The sequence below is a fragment of the Podarcis erhardii genome, assembly GCF_964252035.2.
Source record: "Podarcis erhardii genome assembly, chromosome: 6".
NCBI classification, from domain to species: Eukaryota; Metazoa; Chordata; class Lepidosauria; order Squamata; family Lacertidae; genus Podarcis; species Podarcis erhardii.
This window is the reverse complement of record NC_138510.1, coordinates 22,949,300-22,970,467: the sequence shown is the minus strand read 5'-3', so window position 1 is coordinate 22,970,467 and position 21,168 is coordinate 22,949,300. Positions and strand designations below refer to the sequence as shown.

General features: G+C 46.3%; 1 pseudogene across 1 annotated transcript; it reads right to left on the bottom strand.

Moving 5' to 3' along the window:
- Nucleotides 1–3,706: 3,706 nt before the first annotated feature.
- On the bottom strand, nt 3,707–6,487 carry LOC309345014 (P2Y purinoceptor 1 pseudogene; annotated as a pseudogene). The gene has a single exon. The product of its transcript is annotated as a P2Y purinoceptor 1 pseudogene (transcript).
- Between the last annotated feature and the right edge of the window lie 14,681 nt (nt 6,488–21,168).

Here is a 21,168-nt window from a genome sequence, read left to right as displayed (position 1 = left end):
TTGTGCTGCCAATTTAGCAATTCAGGCAGGGCATTCAAAATCTGACCCTTTCATGCCATTGAGCAATACCTATCTCCAATCTTCTGATGAAGGGTTCCTGTAGTCTAGCGGTGTGGTTTTCTTGTGGGTGCATTTGGCTACATGTATTTGAGATAACTATACTGCATTAGTGGTGGATCAATTCTGGACCATACAGAATCATACACTTTAAACGTTGCTTTGCCGTGCTTCCCCAATGCTACCACATTATTGCCATTGAGAGGGGCACTCTTGCACTATAACAAGGCCAAAAAACATACAACCCAACCAAAACCCAAGACATTTGTGGCATCAGGATGCTACGGGGTATGCACTCTTTGGGAACAAAGCAATAGAAAGTTTTGCAGACACAAACAGTATTAAAAGTGGGATCACATATAACTGCCCCATTACCGTCATGAGCATAAATCATCATGAAGGCACAAGAAAAAGGCCATCGGGAAGGACCCAACGACTACTCATATACAGTTGTGGCAGCTTCTGTTTGCTCATGTGGTTCCTCATCTGAATAAGGATATATGTGTGGAATTCTGTTTCCATGCCTATATTTCCATTAGCCTAAGCAAGTCCCTCTTTAAATATTACAAGCAGTGACCGTGCTCAACTGGCTGCGCTCAGCTAGAAATGCCCAAGCCACTTCTACAGTTGCAGATAATTTTATTTTTGAATTAAATACTAGCTCTTAGCAAAAATGCAATGGCGTGTCAACAATAGCAGCAAAAACCCTTTAAAATCTATCTAGAATGTCTTGTTTCCACCCCACCCCGAAGCCATCATCATATGTCACCCTGCAATAATTATCCAGTCAGTAAGTTTTCCCTGAAATTCTTGTATTTGTCACAAGTGACATTAGTTGGACAAGGACTGTGAATTCCCAAACATTATCTTTTACCAAAAAAAGGCACCTACGTAAAGTCTATGTCCAGATTCACATCAACTAGCTACATGTGTGGTTCTGATCTAGCTGCTAAAAAAACCTGGGGATAGTTATTTTGATCAACTGAGGGAAAGGGACCGCTGTGGGGCTGGATTTAGTTTATCTACTCCCTTGCTAAACTGGCACCACCACTGATTTATCAGATCAGATTATGTGTGTTTTTCTGTCCTGTGCATTTCCACTTGAAAGAAAAGCAGCCGAACTCCAAATAACATAAGAGCCAAGTGATACCTTATGCAGGAGATCTCTGGATTTGTATCCTAGCCTTTTGCAGGTCAAAATAGCAGTTGAAGAGGGTGGGTTTTGGCCGGCAAAATGGCATGGTGGGGAAAGGGTTGACCACCATTAACTGCATTCCATACAAAAATGCAAAGGGTTGGATCTTGATTAAGCTGGTTCAATTTAGGTTCTGTTGAAATTGATGAACAGAGAGGGAAAGACCACAGCCCAGTGGCAGCACATCAACTCACACCATATGTCCATCAAGCTCAATACAGGCTACACTGACCCACAGTGGCTTTCCAGGGTTTCAGACAAGGAGTCTCTCCCATCTCTACCTGGAGATGCTGGGGATTGTACCTGGGACCTTCTGCATGCAAAGCGGATGCTCTGCCACTGAGCTATGGCCTTTCCTCCAAAGAACTGCAGCCTCAGTCTGGATCCAGCACAGTATCCTAGGACCTAGTGTACTGCAAACTGCCCTGTGATCCTTGGATTAAGGGTGGTACATTAAGTGAATGAATGAATGATCCAAACACAGACCTCCCATGTAAGGTGTAGTTTGAGTTCAGATTTATCAGTGCACTGCTGCTTTTTACTGAAGCGATCTACACTGTTAAGACCTCAGCTCCTGTGAAACAGGATAGAGACTTTATAGTGTGACAAGAGATCCAATCTCAGTCATAGAAACATTGAGTCACAGAGTTGGAAGGAGCCACATGTTGGAAGGAACCCCTGCAATGCAGGAATCTTTCATTCAATATGGGGCTCAAAACCTACAAACCTTAAGATTAAGAGGTTCATTCATGCTCTACCAACTAAGCTATTCCAGTCCTCCTAAGACAATAAAAACCTCCTTATTCCATTTTTACAAACCAACAAGGAGATGTACAAAGATTATCATGGACTGGACGGGGAATATCATATGTATTTTGCTCTGATAATGTTTATTTTCATGAAACCAAGAAGCCCCTAAAATGTCATATGGAATTGTATAGAGAAACAATATGATTGCAAGGTACTCCTCCCAAGATAACCATTCTGATCTGATGCTTGGCTGTTGTAAGCCGGAAACCTGTACAATGCTTTCAGATTTCATCTCCAGAAACAAAATGCTTAAATTTGTTGCATACCAAATAAAACGGGTTGGATAAAAATATTAAGTACACCAATGTGTGATCTCCTGCGGATTAGCATGTATGAACTGCTAACTGTTTTGTGATTAGACCCCTGGCTGCCTAAAGTGACTACACGCATCTGCACTGTTCTACTATCTTGCTCTCCCAAAATAGCTGAGAAACAAGGTGACCTTTCCATTCTGCCCAGTGAAGATTTGGATGCAGTTCAATGACTTATACCTTCTTCTAGCAGCATCAACACAAATTATTACTTTTATCCATTTTGAAATTATTGCACTCACTGATTGACCTTGGGCCTTCTTCTCTCTTTCCATCTCTCCCTTCTCCAACCTTCCTCACGGGATAGCTCCAAGGATGCTGTAGCTCTGTGGTAAACCATAGTTGAGTGAAGGCCTGTGTCTCTGTAGACCATAGCTCAAATACAATCCCTGGCATCTCCAGGCAGGACTGCGAGAGACCCTATGCGAAATCCCAGGGAGCTGCTGGTTAACCTCAGGTTAAGTACTTAATTCATTCTGTAGGTCCGTTCTTAACCTGAAACTGTTCTTAACCTGAAGCACCACTTTAACTAATGGGGCCTCCTGCTGCCGCTGTGCCGCCGGAGCGCGATTTCTGTTCTCATCCTGAAGCAAAGTTCTTAACCTGAAGCACTATTTCTCGGTTAGCGGAGTCTGTAACCTGAAGCGTATGTAACCTGAAGCATATGTAACCTGAGGTACCACTATATTGAACTAGATAAACCCATGGTCTGATTCAGTATAAGACAACATCCTTTGCCTCTATGCCTACCATCATGCACACTCCTCAAAAGACAGGACACAAATGTGGGAGTCCAACAAACGTGGATGAAGCTGTGTGGTTTTTTAAAAACTGATTCTGGAAGATACAAGACAAGTGGGCATTTTCTAAGAGATAAATATTTGTGATAAAGCAAAATCTACCAGACCCTTGGATTCAACTGTTAACTTCACTGCATAATGCACACATTGTTTTACACCCTTTATCCAATTGGCAAATACAGCATATGATGTTCTGATGGGGGGTGGTTTGAGGAGGACCAGGGAGTGGGGAAGTACAGATGTTGTTGAAGTACAACTTCCATCATCCCTGACCCCTGGGCATGCTGGCTGAGGCTGATTGGTCCTGGAGTCCAACAACTTTTGTAGGATCACAGATTCCCCATCTCTGTGTTTGGATAATGAGAGGTTTGCTTGGTGCAACAGAGACTCATGTCACATTAGATGTGGTGACTTAGCTCAAGAGCTCATTGACTTTTGTTGGAGAGGCTCCTGGTTCAATTCTTTCTACATGGACTGACAGCCAATCTTTCAAACAACCACAAGCTACCTTAAAATCAAGCAAATGCAACCTCTTCAATGTGCTCAGAACCATTTCAAAAAATTATTTAATTCCTCATTTCAAAATCTTGAAATAGACACCAAAGGAATTCGTACAAATGAGTAAATAACTCCAGTACAGCTATATTTGTAATCATCATAATTTGCCGTAAGGTCATTTGCACACATTAAGCAGTGATATTGTAAGCCGTACGTGTCTTACTGAGCTCAGAATAACTTCCTAGGTAAGTGTGCATAAGGTTGCAGACTAACTGGTGTAGTCACTTCAGGATATACTTTAGAGAATGTTGTCTGATTCAATGTAAACACTGTAACACAGTCCCTCCAGAAACAAAACCACAAGTTTCTAGCCCTCAAACATTCTGCATAGCCCATTTCTTCCCAAATGTTTGTATTAATCATTTGTGGTCAAAAATGTGAGGGGGAAAGTGTCAATGAATTGTTGAAAATCCTGGATCTACAGTGACAGCAATAGTATTGACATGCTTTCTCCAGTAAAGAGAAATGGAAATTTTCATGGATAATTGAAAAGTGCATCTAATGCAGGCATCTGGATAAATTTCCTGCTTATGCTCCCCACCAAGTGGTACCACACATATGGATATACATAAGGCTTGCAATCCTTCGTGTTAAGTCAGGTTGCTTAAATCCTATTGTCTTCAAATGCGCAGGCCTCCAGTCGTGGCAATTAGACATATACTGAGTAAACAGGTGCAGGACTATCAAATTGAGTAAATGAATAACTGTACAGGTGGAGAATGCTTAACGTGCAGTGCTATAAATCTTGGCTGTGCATCGGACAGTTTCTGATAAACCCTTCCTTTCTGGTAAAGGACAAACACCACATTCACCCCACTATTGCCTCTGAACATAGCCTTTCCAAGAAGCACTTGCAAGGTTTACTAGATCTGTTTCACTGGAGAAAACAAGGGCATAAAATAAATATGTGCTTAAATCACATGCAATGGTGCCTCCATGACATATCACGTTTAGTTCTTTTAAAAACTACCATAGTCTCTGCCCAGAGAGAAATAGATATTGCAAAGAAGCCCACATAAGCATTGAGGATATGCTTTTCTTCTTCTAAAGTCAGTTCAGAGATAATTAGACACCTCCTCACATTCTTCATTGAGCATAATGCTTTGCTTATTTTGGTCCAAGCGCTGCTGGTTTTGACTTTGCCAAAGATACCCCAGCGCCTTTCTCATCCTTTGGCCAAAAGCCCTTGACCGGGTCACCAGGTCCTCACTAGCCATCAGGTACAAGAGAGGATTCACAGCACTGTTGAGGCTGGCCAAGCCTCGTGTCACTTGATATGCGATGTAGATGTTCCTCAAGGTCTGAGTGCAGGATCCCTGCAGCTGCCACCTCCGCGACAGCAAGTTGAGGTTCCTGAAGATGTGGTAGGGGAGGAAGCAGACAGAGAAGAGCACCGTCACCAGCACCACCAATTTGATGCTCCTGCGCCTGAGGATAGGGTCCACATTCCGGTTCCTCTGCAGGACCAGGACCACGTGGCAGTAGCATCCCGTGATGATGAGGAAAGGGATGACGAAGCCGGTCACCGTGATGGTCAGGATGTACGGCAGGTAGGTCCCCAGGTTCTCGTGCTCTGTCGTGTCATGGCACTTGACGCCCACACGGTCTGTCTTGCTGAAGATGAAGTCGGGAGAGAGCTGGATGAGGACCCAGGCCCAGACCACGACGCTGAGTGAGACGGTAGGCCCGAGGGTCTGGCACCTGCCCAGCATCCTCAGTGGGTACACGATGCCCAGGTAGCGATGCACACTGATGCAGGTCAGGAAGCCGATGCTGGCGTAAAGGTTCAGGTGGAACAGCAGGCGTGTCACCCGGCACCAGCCTTGGCCAAAGAGCCACACGCGACCCAGGAGGTAGTAGGAGACCAGGAAAGGGAGTGTGACCACGTACAGCAAGTCCGCCACCCCTAAGTTGCACACCAGGACACTGAGGGAGCTCCAGCTGCCCTTCCGAGAGCTGGCGCACAGGTTCCACAAGCCCAGCCCGTTGCCCACAACCCCTAGCAGAGAGACCACCAGGTATATTGTCGGCAGGAACCACTGGGTGAAATCCGTGTTCACGGGGCACAGGAGCTCAATGTTGAGTGGGGTGGTGCCAACTGTGGTGTTGGCCAGGCTGTCTATTTCTCCTTTGATGAGGTCCATGACAAAGCTGCAGCTGGGGTAGAGGAGGAGGAACCAGGGAGAGGAACTACAGAAGGGGATCCTGCCAGGACTAAATCAGGAAAAGGAGCAGGGGATATATCTATGCAGGAGAGATCTATGAGTTCCCAAGGGAAGGTTTAGGAAAGGAGGCAGCATTGGTGGACGGCAGAGGCACCAGGAGAACTTTGCAGCCTTGGCTCAGAAGGGAGGTCTGGGAATCAAGAGCCGGAGTGGGCAATGGGCACAAAGAACGGGAGGAGGAAGCAGAAGGTGTCCTAGGACAAGGTGATGAGGCTGTGGAAACTCGAGGGAGGGAAGCGGAATGGACGGCGCTGCAGAGGAAGAAAAGGTGCAGGGTTTTTCGCCTCGACGGGGCGATTTTGGAGGAAGGGGAAAGGGCGCAGGAGGACAGGTCTCACTTTGCCGCTGGTTTGCTTCGCGTTGCGTCCGATCTCCGCCCTCTCCGACTCCAGATTCGACTCGTGGCTCCGGGTCGCGTTGGAAAGCTGTCGCCTTCCGACGTGCTGCTCGCGGTTGAGGCGTCGGCGGGGCCGCGTCCGCACGGTCGTGAGGGGAGCCTGTCGGGTGCGCGCTGCTCCCGGAGCGCGGCGGAGTCTGCAGAGCAGAGGGGAGGTGAGAAGGGACGGGACGGGACGCGAGGAGAGCAGGGGGCGGAGATGCAGGAGGGATCCGGGAGGAGCCCGAAAGTGAAAGTCCAAGCTGGGGTTGTTTGGGAGAGGGGAAGGCGGGCGGGGAGGGGGGCGCATCGGGGGAGGGGAAGCAGGGGGCGTGGGACGGCCACCCTTCCCGTGCCCTCGGTTTGAACCTCGCCTTTGCACGACTACCTAGATGTCATTGGCTTTGCTGCTGGTCCTCACCACGCGTTCCTGCTTTTATTTCTCCTGCATTCGCGCAGGTTCTCCAAATCCATCCAGGGAAACGGTTGTGCAGGATCCAAGTAGGTGAAGGGCTTGGGCTTCATGGATGATGGCTGTAGCCATAACTTGCCACGATTTCCCCATCTTACCACTTTATTACCTGTGAGTAGCGATTGTAAGCCACTTTAAGGTATTTTATGGTGTGTAAGTGATGAATAAATGCAAATAAAAGTCGCATTTAACGCCTGGTTGTCCTACATGTGTAGTCTGCTACACATACAAATCTTAAGAAGCTGGGGACTGCCTTCGCAATATTCTTGAATACAGCTTACATGTGCATAACGTCATTGGACATGATGATGTATACACATGGGACAAAAATTATATCGTTTTGTTGCTTCGGTTTAATTATTTACTTGTGTTTTATCTTGTATTTTATTCTGTGAACTGCCCTGAGATCTTTTTATGAAGGGGCAGTATATAAATTTAATAAATAAAATAATCATAATAAATATTCTCACTTAACTGTTTCCATTGCTTTTTTTTCTAAAAAATGTTTAGGGGTACTCTCATTTTGACTCAAGAAAATCGCCATTTTATAGTTCAAACCAGGAAAAATAAATACAGTAAATGGACAGAAGTACAAAGATTCACAAAATGTTTAGGGGTATGTGTACCCCTGCATCCCCCCGGAAAAAAGCACTTACTTTCTTTCTTTCTTTCTTTCTTTCTTTCTTTCTTTCTTTCTTTGTATGTTTTATCCTACTTTACAAACAATTGCCTCACCAGGTAGGTCACATGAATTAGAATAAAACAGTGGTAGAGTTGGAAGGGATCCTCAAGCATCATTAAGTCCAACCCACTGTGATGCAGGAATCACAGCTAATGGATCCCTGGCCATCACTGAGTGAGTGAGTTCCATAGCTGAACGATACGCTATACCCCTCAGGTATTTGAAGATGGCTATCATATCACCTCTCAGTATTCTCTTCTCCAGGTTAAAGATACCCAACATATCTCAAAAGCGAGAGACAAAGATTGAAGTTTACTAACTAAAATGTCAGAATGAGGAAACGAGCTAAGGCACCTTTCCTGAGTTAGCTAACTTGATGTTAGCTAAACACAGTGATACTTGCCAAGCCAAGTGAAGGGAAGAGGAATCTCTGCTGAACAGTGATGGCAGGGAAGCGGCGCAGCACACAGTGGCTGCATTTGTTGTTGTTTAGTCGTTTAGTTGTGTCCGACTTTTTGTGACCCCATGGACCAGAGCACGCCAGGCACGCCTGTCTTCCACTGCCTCCCGCAGTTTGGTCCAACCATCTCATCCTCTGTCTTCCCCTTCTCCTTGTGCCCTCCATCTTTCCCAACATCAGGGTCTTTTCCAGGGAGTCTTCTCTTCTCATGATGTGGCCAAAGTATTGGAGCCCAAGCTTCAGGATCTGTCCTTCCAGTGAGCATACAGTGGCTGCATACACACACACAAAAGTCAGCACATAGCTTTTCCCAGAGCAAGGTTTCCCAAACTTGGGTCTCCAGCTGTTTTTCTGGACTACAATTCCCAGCATCCCTGACCACTGATCCTGCTAGCTAGGGTTGATGGGAGTTGTAGTCCAAACAGCTGGAGACCCAAGTTTAGGAAACCCTCTCCCAGAGACTCCTGGGAACTGTAGCAAAATAGTAGTGGCCATTTGTAGAAAGCCCCACTTGTCCAGTTCTGATTCACAAGCATTATCCATCTAGGAATGTGGGAGGCTGCCTTGTACTGAATCACCCATTGGTCCATGGGTAGGCAAACTAAGGCCCGGCGGCCGGATCCAACCCAATCGCCTTCTAAATTTGGCCCACGGGCAGTCTGGGAATCAGCATGTTTTTACATGAGTAGAATGTGTCTTTTTATTTAAAATGCATCTCTGGGTTATTTGTGGGGCATAGGAATTCATTCATCCCCCCTCCCCCCCCCGAAATATAGTCTGGCCCCCTACAAGGTCTGAGGGACAGTGGACCGGCCCCCTGCTTAAAAAGTTTGCTGACCCCTGCATTGGTCTATCTAGCTCAGTGTTGTCTGTCTATACTGACTGGCGGGAACTCTACAGGGTTTCGGATCTGGGTCGTTTGCAGCCCTGCCAGAGGATGCTGCTGACTGAACTGAAGACCCGTTGCATGCAAAGGAAATGCTCTGTCTCTGAGCCAAAGCCCTTCTCAAGCAAAAGGAGACAGAATGTATTTATGACAGCCTTAGCTATTCTTAGGGATTGCTACATGCTTGGACCACCTGCCTCTCTGGCCAAGCAAAATATGTTGGTTCAAAACAACCACGGCTTGCATACACTGAGCACGTCTGGGCAAGCAGTGGGGTAGTTCCTGCTTGCAGAGCCGAGCTGTTATGGCAGCTTGGCTGTGGCTCAACATTGGAAAATGTTGATCACTTCTCCTACCTAGGCAGTTATCTTTCTACAAGGGCCAACACTGATGCCGAAATCCAGCATTGCCTGAACTCTGCAAGTGCGGCTTTCTCCCGATTGAAGTGCAGAGTGTTGGACATTCACAGGGAAACCAAAATGCTTGTTTACAAAGCTATTGTACTGCCAACCTTACTACATGCTTGTGAAACATGGACCACTTATAAACATCATCTCCAACTCCTCAAAAGATTCCATCAATGGCGTCTCCGAAAAATTTTACACATCATTTGGGAAGACAGGCAAACTAATATCAGTGTACCGGAAGAAGCAAAGATCACCAGTGTTGAAGCAATGATTCTTCAACATCAAGTTTGTTGGACTGGTCATGTTGTGCAGATGCCTGATGATCATCTTCCAATGCAACTACTCTATTCTGAACTTAAAAATGGAAAATATAATGCTGGTGGTCAACAAAAGAGGTTTAAAGACTGTCTCAAGGCAAATCTAAAAAAATGTAGTATACACACTGACAACTGGGAAACACTGGCCTGTGAGCACTCCAGTTGGAGAACAGCCTTTACCAAAGGTATCATGGGCTTTGAAGACACTCCAACTCAGGACGCAAGGGAGAAACGTGCTAAGAGGAAGACACACTTAGCAAATCCACACCATGATCAACTCCCACCCAGAAACCAATGTCTCCACTGTGGAAGTACGTGTGGATCCAGAATTGGCCTCCACAGTCACTTACGGACTCACTGTTAAAACAGTGTTTATGGAAGACAATCTTACTAGGCAACGATTGATCGCCGAAGAAGAAGATTCCTTCCCTCTCCCAGCGGTGGCACAACATCTGTCTGTCTGAAATCAACCGGCTACAGCTTATGTGCATGCCTGTAATGGTTCTAGGGGTTAAACCATGCAACACCTGGCTGGGTTGCCTGAGTGAACCTTTTCTGTCTGGACAGCCACTCACCCGTGGCTGTCTCAATCGCTGGCAGAATCTGTCAGTGGGCGTTTCTTGAACTTCTTCCAGCAAAGAAGCTCTTTGACGCCTAGTCTCCTCCTACTCTCCCTGCGCGGAAGCCTTCTGCGCAAGGAGGGTGTAGGCAGCGGAGGACCCTTACTCTCCCCGCTGGTCCCCGGCAAGGAGTCATGGAACCGCCTCGCCGATTCCCCCATCTGCCCCCCTTCTCCACTGGTGCTACGCTGATTCTCTTCCCCAGAAGATGGGCTGCCTCTCCCCATCCCGGGACGCTCTCTGGGACCCCTCCGGAGCCCGCTCTCTCCCTCCGGCCCTGATGGCAGCTCCCTGACAATGCCTGATGACATGTAACCTGTGCACCTGTTTGTGTGCACGGGCCAAGCAAAATAGCACTCAACAGCCCAGGGTCTTTGGTCAGAAGGGGGTCCTTGCTGTTCCAGGGGTCCCGCCAGCTACCCGACTGCACAAGTCACAGCTCTGGTAGCGGTGCCCACCCTGTGGAATGCCCTCCTATCAGATGTCAAGGAAATAAACAACTATCTGACTTTTAGAAAACATCTGAAGGCAGCCCCGTTTAGGGAAGTTTTTAATGTTTGCAATTTTATTTTGTTTTTAGGGTTCTGTTGGGAGCTGCCCAGAGTGGCTGGGGAAACCCAGCCAGATGTCTGCTCCCATGCATCTTTGCATTCAACATCGCATATAAAAAAATGCAAACAGTATCTGCTGGAGGCATTTGATCTTTGTTGGGATTGCAGCAAGCATGGAAAGAGAATGCAACTCTTTTCCCGCTATGGTCCTGAGGAAGATCCCTCCCCTGAAGCTGCTATTTACATTAAAAAATGCAAATATGTCCCCACATTGGCACCAATAGGTTGGCAATGAATATCTCTTCTAGTTAAGCTCTTTCTCTGGGCTAAGTCTGAGGTTGGATTAAAAAAAATGTACGTGTGTGTTTCATCTCAATCAAAGCCAGCACATATGCACTCCTTACAGCAGGACAGATTGGGGACACGGAAATATTGGTTGTGCCCACACGATTTTGGCAGTGCTAGAAGATCTCTACTGATGGTCCAGCATGAACAGGTGGCCTTAGCTGTTACTGTACGGATGTAGCAAATAAAGCCCAGAGAAGCACCCAAGGAGAAAGTAAAGAGAGAGAGAGAGAGAGAGCTGAAGGTCTGAATGATTCTTGCCACCAACGCCTAATGGTGGTTTACAGCCTATCACATATCTGAAGTGCTGTGTATACAGAGGTTACACAATCCTGTGTTGTAAATGTGACCAAGCAAATAGTGGTCTGAACGTTGATGCTCATTTTGCACTATGACCTCGAGAGCTTCTCATCACCAAGCATTTTTAAAGAATCAAGACCAGGTTCTACTCATTTTCTTTTCAATTATTCTATTTTTTAAAAAAAAACCAACAACTTTAAGTTGCGTAAAAAAAAAAAAAAAAAAGCAACCCCACCTAAATTGTCCCTGGTGTTTGTCAGCCCCAGCTTCTCCCTGCGATATTTTTGAAAGCAGAATCAGGGGAACAAATGCCTGGCATGACTTATTTCTGGCACCGATGCTTGCCTTGGCAGCAGTGAGGAGCTACGTTGCCTGGCAAATAAGGATTCTATATTAGAACATAGGGTTTGCCTTGCTTGTCGATGGACCAGGGAACCGTCCAGTTCAGCATTCTGTCTCCAGCAGGGGTCAGGCAGATGCCTATGACACTGAAGCTGACAAATAAGCCATTAAGGGGGAAACCAACGTCTTTTGTTTTGACTCCAGCATCTGGTCGTCAGATATGTTGACCTGCATCCAATGCAGCTCTAAAGAAGCATCCCACCAGTGCAAGGATCCCCACTCATGTGTTGGGCCTTTCCTTCTCTTCTTCCCTTCTGCTGCAGCTCCCCCCCCCCCATCAGTTCTGGGTTCCCCCTCAAACCCTCCAGAGCAGGTTTGTGAAGGGTATGTGGGGCACAAGCAAGGATAACCCATTGTGCAAGCAGCAATCCTTGCACTGATAGGATGTTTACTTAGCACTGCATTGGATAGAGACCATTGCCTGTTTGAACATGGATATTCAGTTTCTAAATATGACCGTTTATTAATTTTTACCATTCACTAATGGACACTGTCTAGTACCCTAGATTTAGGACACTATCTTAAAAGGTAAAGGGACCCCTGACCATTAGGTCCAGTCGTGGACAACTCTGGGGTTGCGGCGCCCATCTCGCTTTGTTGGCTGGGGAACCGGCATACAGCTTCCAGGTCATGTAGCCAGCATGACTAAGCCACTTCTGGCAAACCAGAGCAGCACACGGAAATGCGGTTTACCTTCCCTCTGGAGTGGTACCTATTTATCTACTTGCACTTTGATGTGCTTTCAAACTGCTAGGTTGGCAGAAGCTGGGACCGAGCGGCGGGAACTTACCCCATTGCGGGGATTCAAACCGCCGACCTTCTGATCAGCAAGCCCTAGGCTCTGTGGTTTAACTCACAGCGCCACTATCTTAGCAGCCTTCTAATTCAAGGGTTGTCCGGCCTAAGTCTAGTTTAAAGATAAAGAACCATAAGAAGGAGGAGCTGGAGAAACTTTGAGTTGCCCATAAATAGTTGGCTGCCCTGAAACACACACCCCACGCCCATCCGTCTTCTGACTACATGCCAGCAATCTTCAACATCTGGCGTGGAGATGCCTCTGAAGTCCCTGTAAACAGGACCTAGGAATCTGGCTGCATCTCCAGCCCACATGCGGAGCATATTTGGAAGAGAGAACAAAAGCAAACGATTGGCATATCACTAAATAAGATGCAGGAAAAGCAGTGTATGAAATTAAGCATGGTCTGGAGAAAGTGGACAGGATGAAGCTTTCTCCCTCTGTCGCAAAACTAGAACTCAATGAAGCTACTGAACGCTGGGAAATTTACAACAGACAAAAAAGTACATCTTCACACACAGCATTGTGAAACTATGGCATTGGCTCCACAAGAGGCAACGATGGCCAGCAACCTGGTTGGCTTTAAAGAGGATAAGTTTCTCGGTGGCTACTAGCCACAATAGCCATATTTCACCTTCACTGTTTTAGGCAGTATGCCTCTGGATACCCTTTGCTGTGTATGTGATGTATGGAAGTGAGAGCTGGACCATAAAGAAGGCTGATTGCTGAAGAATTGATGCTTTTGAATTATGGTGCTGGAGGAGACTCTTGAGAGTCCCATGGACTGCAAGAAGATCAAACCTATCCATTCTTTTACTTTCTTTTTTATTAAAGATTTTCTTGTTTTAAAGAGGTATGTGTAATGTCTCTCGTATTTTTTCCATGTAACATTTTTACAAATCAGTTTCATTTGTTGAGACATTAGGAAGAAAAGGGGTGGAGGGGGGGAAGATGGGTGGCGTTGGGTGGCGATGTTTCTATAAATCAATTTGGCTAACCTGATCCAAAACACCCACCCACCCCACTCACACACAAAAACCTATCCATTCTTAAGGAAATCAGCCCGGAGTGCTCACTGGAAGGACAGATCCTGAAGCTGAGACTCCAATACTTTGGCCACCTCATGAGAAGAGAAGACTTCCTGGAAAAGACCCTGATGCTGGAAAAGATGAAGGGCACAAGGAGAAGGGGATGACAGAGGACGAGATGGTTGGATAGTGTTCTCGAAGCTACAAACATGAGTCTGACCAAACTGCGGGAGGCAGTGGAAAACAGGAGTGCCTGGCGTGCTCTGGTCCATGGGGTCACGAAGAGTCGGACACGACTAAACGACTAAACAACAACAACCCTTTGCTGGAAATCAAAGAGTTCTGCAGTGCTTAGGTTCCACTTACAGGCTTCCCATTAGGATCTGGTTAGCCATTATGAGAACCCTATGCTGGAGTAGGTGGGCCTTTGGCCTAATCAAGCAGACTTGTCTTCTTAGGCAACTACAGCTTCTCTGTTTGAGCCTGTTGTGATGGAACTGTGCTCTAATGGAGAGCATTTGGTTCCTGGTCCTAAGTGTGACATGCTTGGTACTGTCCGGGACTGGACATCGGACAAGGAATGGTGGAGACCCCCTCCCCCTCCTCCTGCACTTCCTGGAGAAGAGGGAGACAGTATAGATTTAGAACAGTGGTTTGCAGAAGGTCACAGTTCAGAGGCTGCAGAGGGGAGAAGCTGGGAAATATTGGGAGAGGAGCAGGAGGAAGAAGAAGCACCAGGGGAGAGACAGCTGACAGACTCAGCGTCTTTGGACAGCATGCCAGAACCCCACCCTCTCCTAGGTCCAGGTGGGCATTGAGAGTAGGAGAACAGAAAGTTCAGAGGCAGAAAGCACAGATCAACCACCGTAGGGATGACATATAATAGGAGAGATGGAGCAGGTGGGACTTTACTCAGAGCAACGTCATTATCCTAGAGGCAGACCACCGAAACCTGGAAGTACTGGAATGGGTTACTTCCAGGTTTCGGCGGTCACGCATGCGCAGAAGAGCTATATTGCGGTCGTGCATGTGCAGAAGTGCCAAATTGCAACCCACTCATGTGCAGACATGGGTTGCGAATGCTGTGGGTTGCGAATGTGCATCCCACACGGATCACGTTTGCAACCTGAGCATCCACTGTATTGAATAAACTACATTGATAAGAACTTTTTGTTTTCCCATTTCTGGCTGCCAGCCGTAAGAGAAGGGGGTTGGGTTCCCTGCAGCCTGACAATTATTACACAACATCAACTCCTGAAATAAAACCAATCCCTGCTGGTAGGTGACACAAATATCAACATCAGGCAGATGCCATCACTGTATTGTTTCAGATGCCTAATGAAAACATGTTTGTTTCAGCAAGCCTAACCTGATATATAATTTAGTTACCTATAGTTTAGTTGCCTGTATCAGTTTTAAATATTTTAAAGGTTTTATTTGTGTTTTAAGGCTGATGGTTTTATACACATTTGTGTTTTTTTACTTGTACCCTGTTTGGAGAGCTGTTTGATCAAGAGGTTTATAAATCTTTTAAATCAATCAATAACATGAAGTGTACCTAGGGAGTTTAACAGTGCTTGTTTGCGACTCTTGCTTCTTCAAAACAACATCTAGCCAGAAAAGCACAATGCATCTGAAGAAGGAGAGGTATTTGCTTGTCAGAAAAACAACGCTCTGCTCCTGCAGAGCCTCACGGAGCCTCAGGCTGTTGAACAATTATGCTGGCCTAGATCCCAGGCCCTGCACAAATTCAAAATAGAACTGTTGTCACTCAGGCCTAAAGAGGGCAAGCAAGGTGAAGAAGAAGGCAGCAAAAAGGACTTGGGTCATCAGTGAGCTGCAGGACAATGAAGCTGAATGTTGGAAGATTTGGAACCAATAAAAGGAAGAACTTCTTTATGCAACACACTGTTAAACTATGAAACTCACTCCCACAGTGATGGCCACAAACCTAGATGGCTTTAAAAGAGGATTAGACAAATTCATGAAGAGTAAGTGTTAAGTTGTGGGTGAACATATCAGATGACACAGTGATTCTTCAAACAGCTCTTGTTTATTCACAGGCCAGAACAGAACTGAACTGAAGGGTTCAGCCAGCCTGCTTATATAGAGCTCCACTAGAATGCAACAGTAACCATTTTCTGTAACTATCCAATCACTGAACGTCACTTTCAATCCCTTATTTGCATATGTGGACCTGAGTGAAAACTATCTACAGTATCCCCCTGCTGGCCCAGGGTGAGAACTTCAGTACATAACAGTAAGGCTATCAATGGCTACTAGCCATGATAGATTTGTTCTGCCTCCATGGCTGGAGGCTGTAATGCTACTGAACATCAGTTGCTGAAAACCGCAGGAGGGGAGTGTGTGCTTGTTCCTCTTGCAGGCTTCCCAGACGCAACTGGGTGGTCAGTGTGAGAACAGGATGCTGTCCTAGATGGGCCATTGGTCTGGTCCTGCAGGCTCTCCTTATGTTCTTATGAATGATCAGTGCACAAGCATTGAATTCAGAATGAATGTTTGTTGTCAGATAACCTTTCCAGAAACAAATCAGAACAACTGCTCATTAAAGACAGTATGGTCTGATCTCTGTGTAAGTTTTGTGCAAGCACATTTGCAAAGCTAAGCTCGGCAGAGAGCGGGGGCAGCGCACGACTTTTGGAACAATGGTATGGTGAGTTCTCCTTATATGCAGCCATTCTGCTTCCTTCCTTGTTCTCTGGGAAGTGACTTCCATGGACTTGTTGTGCAATCCGATAGGCCAGCTAATGCTTTAGGCAAACGCTGCAATCGTATGAGCACTTCCTTGGCAGTAAGGCCCACTGAACACAGTGGGACTTGCTCCTGCCTGCATATTCATACCTTGGGGTGCTCTGAACATGTTCATTTAGGGGGCATTGGAACATTTTATGCTCACACGTTGAAACCGAACAAACTGCCCCAAGCACCTTTCAATGACTTGAAGCTTTCGTTGTTTGATTTGTAATTTGTTTATGGAAGCAATCTGAGTTCCCTTATTAATTTTTTAAAAATATAAATCCTTTTAAGTTTCTTCTCCCCCCCCCCCTCAGTTTCCCTAGCTGTTTCCAGTTCCACAGTCCTTGGCCTGGGTCAGTTTTTCTATTGCCAGCAGCCGTTTTTGCATTTTCTCATCATTCCCTCACTCCACAAGCCACAAACAAACCTATCTCAATATATCTTCCAGGAGGTGGCCAAATGGGCTGTAACTTTTTTTGCTCGGCTGCATGTTTTGATGTAAACCCCACTTCTCTGTGTGTATTATTATGGAATTTAAAACATCCCACAACAACGCTTGGCTTCAGAATAGAGTTCTCTGGTAACATGCTTTGGTGGTCTGCTAAAATTTTGTCTCCTGGCTTCTGGGGTTGCAAAACCTTTCTTAAGAGGGAGTGTGTTTCACTGCCCAGACACTGAAAAATATTGCTTTCTGTTTGTCCTGATCATTTGTTCCATTTCCTAGATAAGAGTGGCCCAATTTTGCTTTCAATATATTGCTGCCAGTGCTCTTTTCCAGTGCGAAACTCCTCGATTTTCCCACAGAATGCCATTGTTAAGTTTCCTCACCACCATTTATTACGAGTCCCCTTTTGATATGAATCACAGTCTTACTGTTATTGCAGGCCAAAGAACATATTACAGTGGTGCCTCGCAAGACGAAATTAATCCGTTCCATGAGTCTCTTCGTATAGCGGTTTTTTCGTCTTGCGAAGCAAGCCCATTGACAGCTTAGCGGATTAGCGCTATTAGCGGTTTAGCGGCTTTTAGCGGCTTATAGAGGCTTATCAGCTTAGCGGATCAGCTGATAAGCGGCTTAGCTGCTTAGAAAAAGGAGGGGAAAGGGAGAAAAAACCTGCAGGAACTCGCAAGACATTTTCGTCTTGCGAAGCAAGCCCATAGGGAAATTCGTTTTGCGAAGCGCCTCTAAAACGGAAAACCCTTTCGTCTAGCGGGTTTTCCGTCTTGCGAGGCGTTCGTCTTGCGGGGCACCACTGTACTTTATTGCTGGAAAGAAGACTTGAGGGTCAAACTAGATGTGATTCTGGAAGCCATGTTTTTTTATTCAGCGTGTGAGCATAAAACAGCATGGATGGCAAACCTCCAGCCTTTGGGCCAAATCTGGCAAACCAGGTGTTCAGGTTTGGGCTGTGAGGCCAGTTCCTCCAAACCACATCAACTTGCTCCCTACCTTATCTTTCATATGTGATGTTAGGTGCAGAGCAGCTACAGACACGGCTGCCAATGCACAACCAGGAGCCATAAAGGGCACACTGACAAAGTAAAACAGGCTTCAACTCTACCACCTGTTGGGCAGGTGGATTGGCTATGCTAAACCCAAGCCTCAAGTCTTTAAACCATCACTCAGGACTCTTTGCAGGCCCCGTGCATTGCTCTGATGTCCCTACTTTGGGGCTTCAAAGTGCCCAATCGCCTCATGTCATTGTGACATCAGGTGATTGGCAGGTGGGCAATGTCACCCCCCTGTCAAATTTGGCCTGCTAATCCAGGATCTCATCAGGATCTGGCCCGCAGAGTCAAAACAGTTCCCCACTCCCAACATACACAGACAGGGGAGTATGTGTATATTTTAATATCAGAAAGGCTGCATGAGTGAGGGGCAGGGGCGAAGGAAGGCAGTGTGACACCTGAGGTGGGCATCGCTACATAGGGTGCATGTGCGGCGTCACGTTTGGTGCATGCGCTGTATGTAGTGACGCTGCACATGCGCTGTATAGTGGTTTGCCAGCACTGGTGCTCCAGCGCCATACGGACAGTGCCAGGATCCCTCCATCACCACTACAACCATTTAGGAAAGTTTTTAATGTCTGACACTGTATTGTTTTTAATATTTGGTTGGAAGTCACCCAGAGTGGCTGGGGAAACCCAGCCAGATGGGTGGGGTATAAATAGTAAATTATTATTATTATTATTATTATTATTATTATTATTATTATTATTCTCTGTTCATGGATGCAGCCATGAGCAGAGGATCCCGACACCGTCCGTACAGCGCTGGAGCACTAGCGCCGGCGCACCGCTAAACACAGCGCATGTAAGGTGTTGCACACATGCACCGTATGTAGTGACGCCACACATGCACTGTATAGCAGTTTGATGACGACGCGCCAGTGCCGTACAGACAGTGCCGGGATCCTCTGTTTGCAGCTGTAGCTGTGAACGGAGGATCCTCTACATGTAGCTGCAGCAGTGCGATGGCTGCTCGCACCGCCGCAAGCCCTCGTGGAGTGACTTCTTGTCACCCCCGCAGACATGGAACCCGGGGCGCACCGCCCCCCGTTGTGATGCCACTGGTGAGGGGAGCTTAATGTTCCTAAACCTGAGCCTTGTTTCTCTGCATTCAGCCACCCCTAGAAATTTCCTCTCACCTTTGTTCCAGTATTAGAAAGAAGATCACAAGAGGTGCCCTTCTGGCTCAGATCCCTCTAGTGCAGCAGCATCCTCTTCGCCACTGTAGCCAATCAGATGACTCTGGGAAGTTCACCAGGAGGGAATGAAAGCAATGGCTCTCTCAGTAGCAGCCCAGTCAGACTATGGGAAAATGCCTGAAGACATATACCAACTTTGCAGAAAGGACAAGAGTTCAAACAGGGCTTCATCTCTGGATGTGCTTTGTTTATTTTTTGTTTTGCTGTTGAATATCGTTGTGCTGCTGTTCAATGAATGCTGCCTATTGCTATGTTCCATATATAAAAGTGCCTGAAATGATTGGGTACAGGAATATAATGTGGGGGGCCCTCTCGCCCCCTTGTCCACACAGCCTCTTTGAGCCCCTCTTTCCACCTTATATGAGAAAAGAGTAGACACATGTGTAAGTAGATAAATATGGGTTCCACGTTGTGTTTTGTGTGGCCCTGTGCTGACACTAAAAAGTCAGAAAAAGGATCTGAGAAACATGTCGGGATCCGGCTCAAGATAATAATAGGTGATCCTAAATGTAACCTTATCATGCATTGACAAGCCAGTCCTGCTCTTACCTTGCCAGCCCCATCCTCAGTTCTGTTTCCTGCTCATACCAGAATGGGTCAAAATACTGGCTTGTGTAAAGAAAAGAAACACAGTGAGAGGAAATGCACTTTTGCTGTCAGAGATCCAAACGATAAACAGCTTATATATATAGAAAGGTTCATTGCTTAGCCTTCATCACTGTTCAAACGCCAAGTCGCAATTTCCCAGTTTTATGCCTGCAGATCTAGAGCAAGGCCATTAGAGGGCATTTAAACTTCATCCTTCAGTCCAGCTAGAAGTTTCAATCACCACAACAAAACTTCTGGATAACCCCATGGCCTGCTTGGAATAGTTTCGTTTTGTTTGTTTTCAAATGGCTTTCCATCTCTGCTGCATTGTTTTTCTATTTTGGGTCTCTTATTTTCGCCTCAGGCTGCAAAAGGTCTGGGGCTGGATATTATGTAGTGTGCCTGGTAATTTGGAAGGGTGTGTGTTTGTGTGCTGGAACACCTTCTATTTCTAAGTCCCTAGCCACCTCAATTAACAATGTGAAGATGCTCAGAGGGAGATATTCTCTGTCCCCCCCCCTATTATTTGAAAACAGGTGCCCTTTCAAAGCAAGACATGTCAAAGGCACCCAAAGAAGAACCTTCTTGTTTTGGTGACAGCTTGAACGTGTCCTGTTTATTTTTGGTATCTGCTATATATAGCAGGATAATTGTTGCCTTATTCTCTGGGGCCAATCCAAAAATAATTGACTTTTTCATAGAAAGAAATATGACAACACCTTCTGTATTAGATCTCTTCCCCTGGGCCAAGAAATTCCTGATAGTTTTAAGTACAGGTTTTCAGACCTTATTTGCAAAACACAACGGTGCTTGTCATTTCTAACGCAGGGTCATCAGTTGGAAAAGTCAGGTGCTTGTCTTGGGGGGTGGGGGGTGGTGTCTGGCCCTGAAGGAGGGCATTGAGCAACAGGGAAGAAGAGGAGACCTACGTGGGCACAATGTGGGCAGAATACAAAACTATACGGATGTGTGACCTTTTTGCACATTACCCAGCAAAACCTGAGGCCTCCATGGTATGCAGCAAGTCCCATCATCTCAGGTTGATGCACAGGGACCAGCTTGTGGTCCCTCCTGGGCAGAGATGACCCGAACCTCTAGGTATAGGATGTATCCAAAGTAGTGTGGAGTAACACATCCCATCAGTGCAAGGATATTTCTGCCCCCCATGCCTCATCTGTTGTAGGGGTTCTCCCTTGCCTCCAGAGCAGATTTGGGAAAGGTGTAGAAAAAAGAGAGGCGAGAAAGTCTCATTGTGCTGATAGAAATCGTTGTGCTGATGGGACACATTCATTGGCTATTGTCGTCCATTTCTGCAGTAAATATTGCAAGGGAGCACCTTTGAAGACCCCGTTAGTCCAGAACACATCAGCTGGATTGCTAGAATATTGCTAGAACATTGGCTTTTGCCCAGCTGGGGATTTTCTTGGGTAGCTTCCTTGAGTATATTGTGAGTTCTTAGTATCCAATCCATAAACTAGGAGCAATAAAGGCGAAAGGCTGTTCTGTAGAGATTCTGA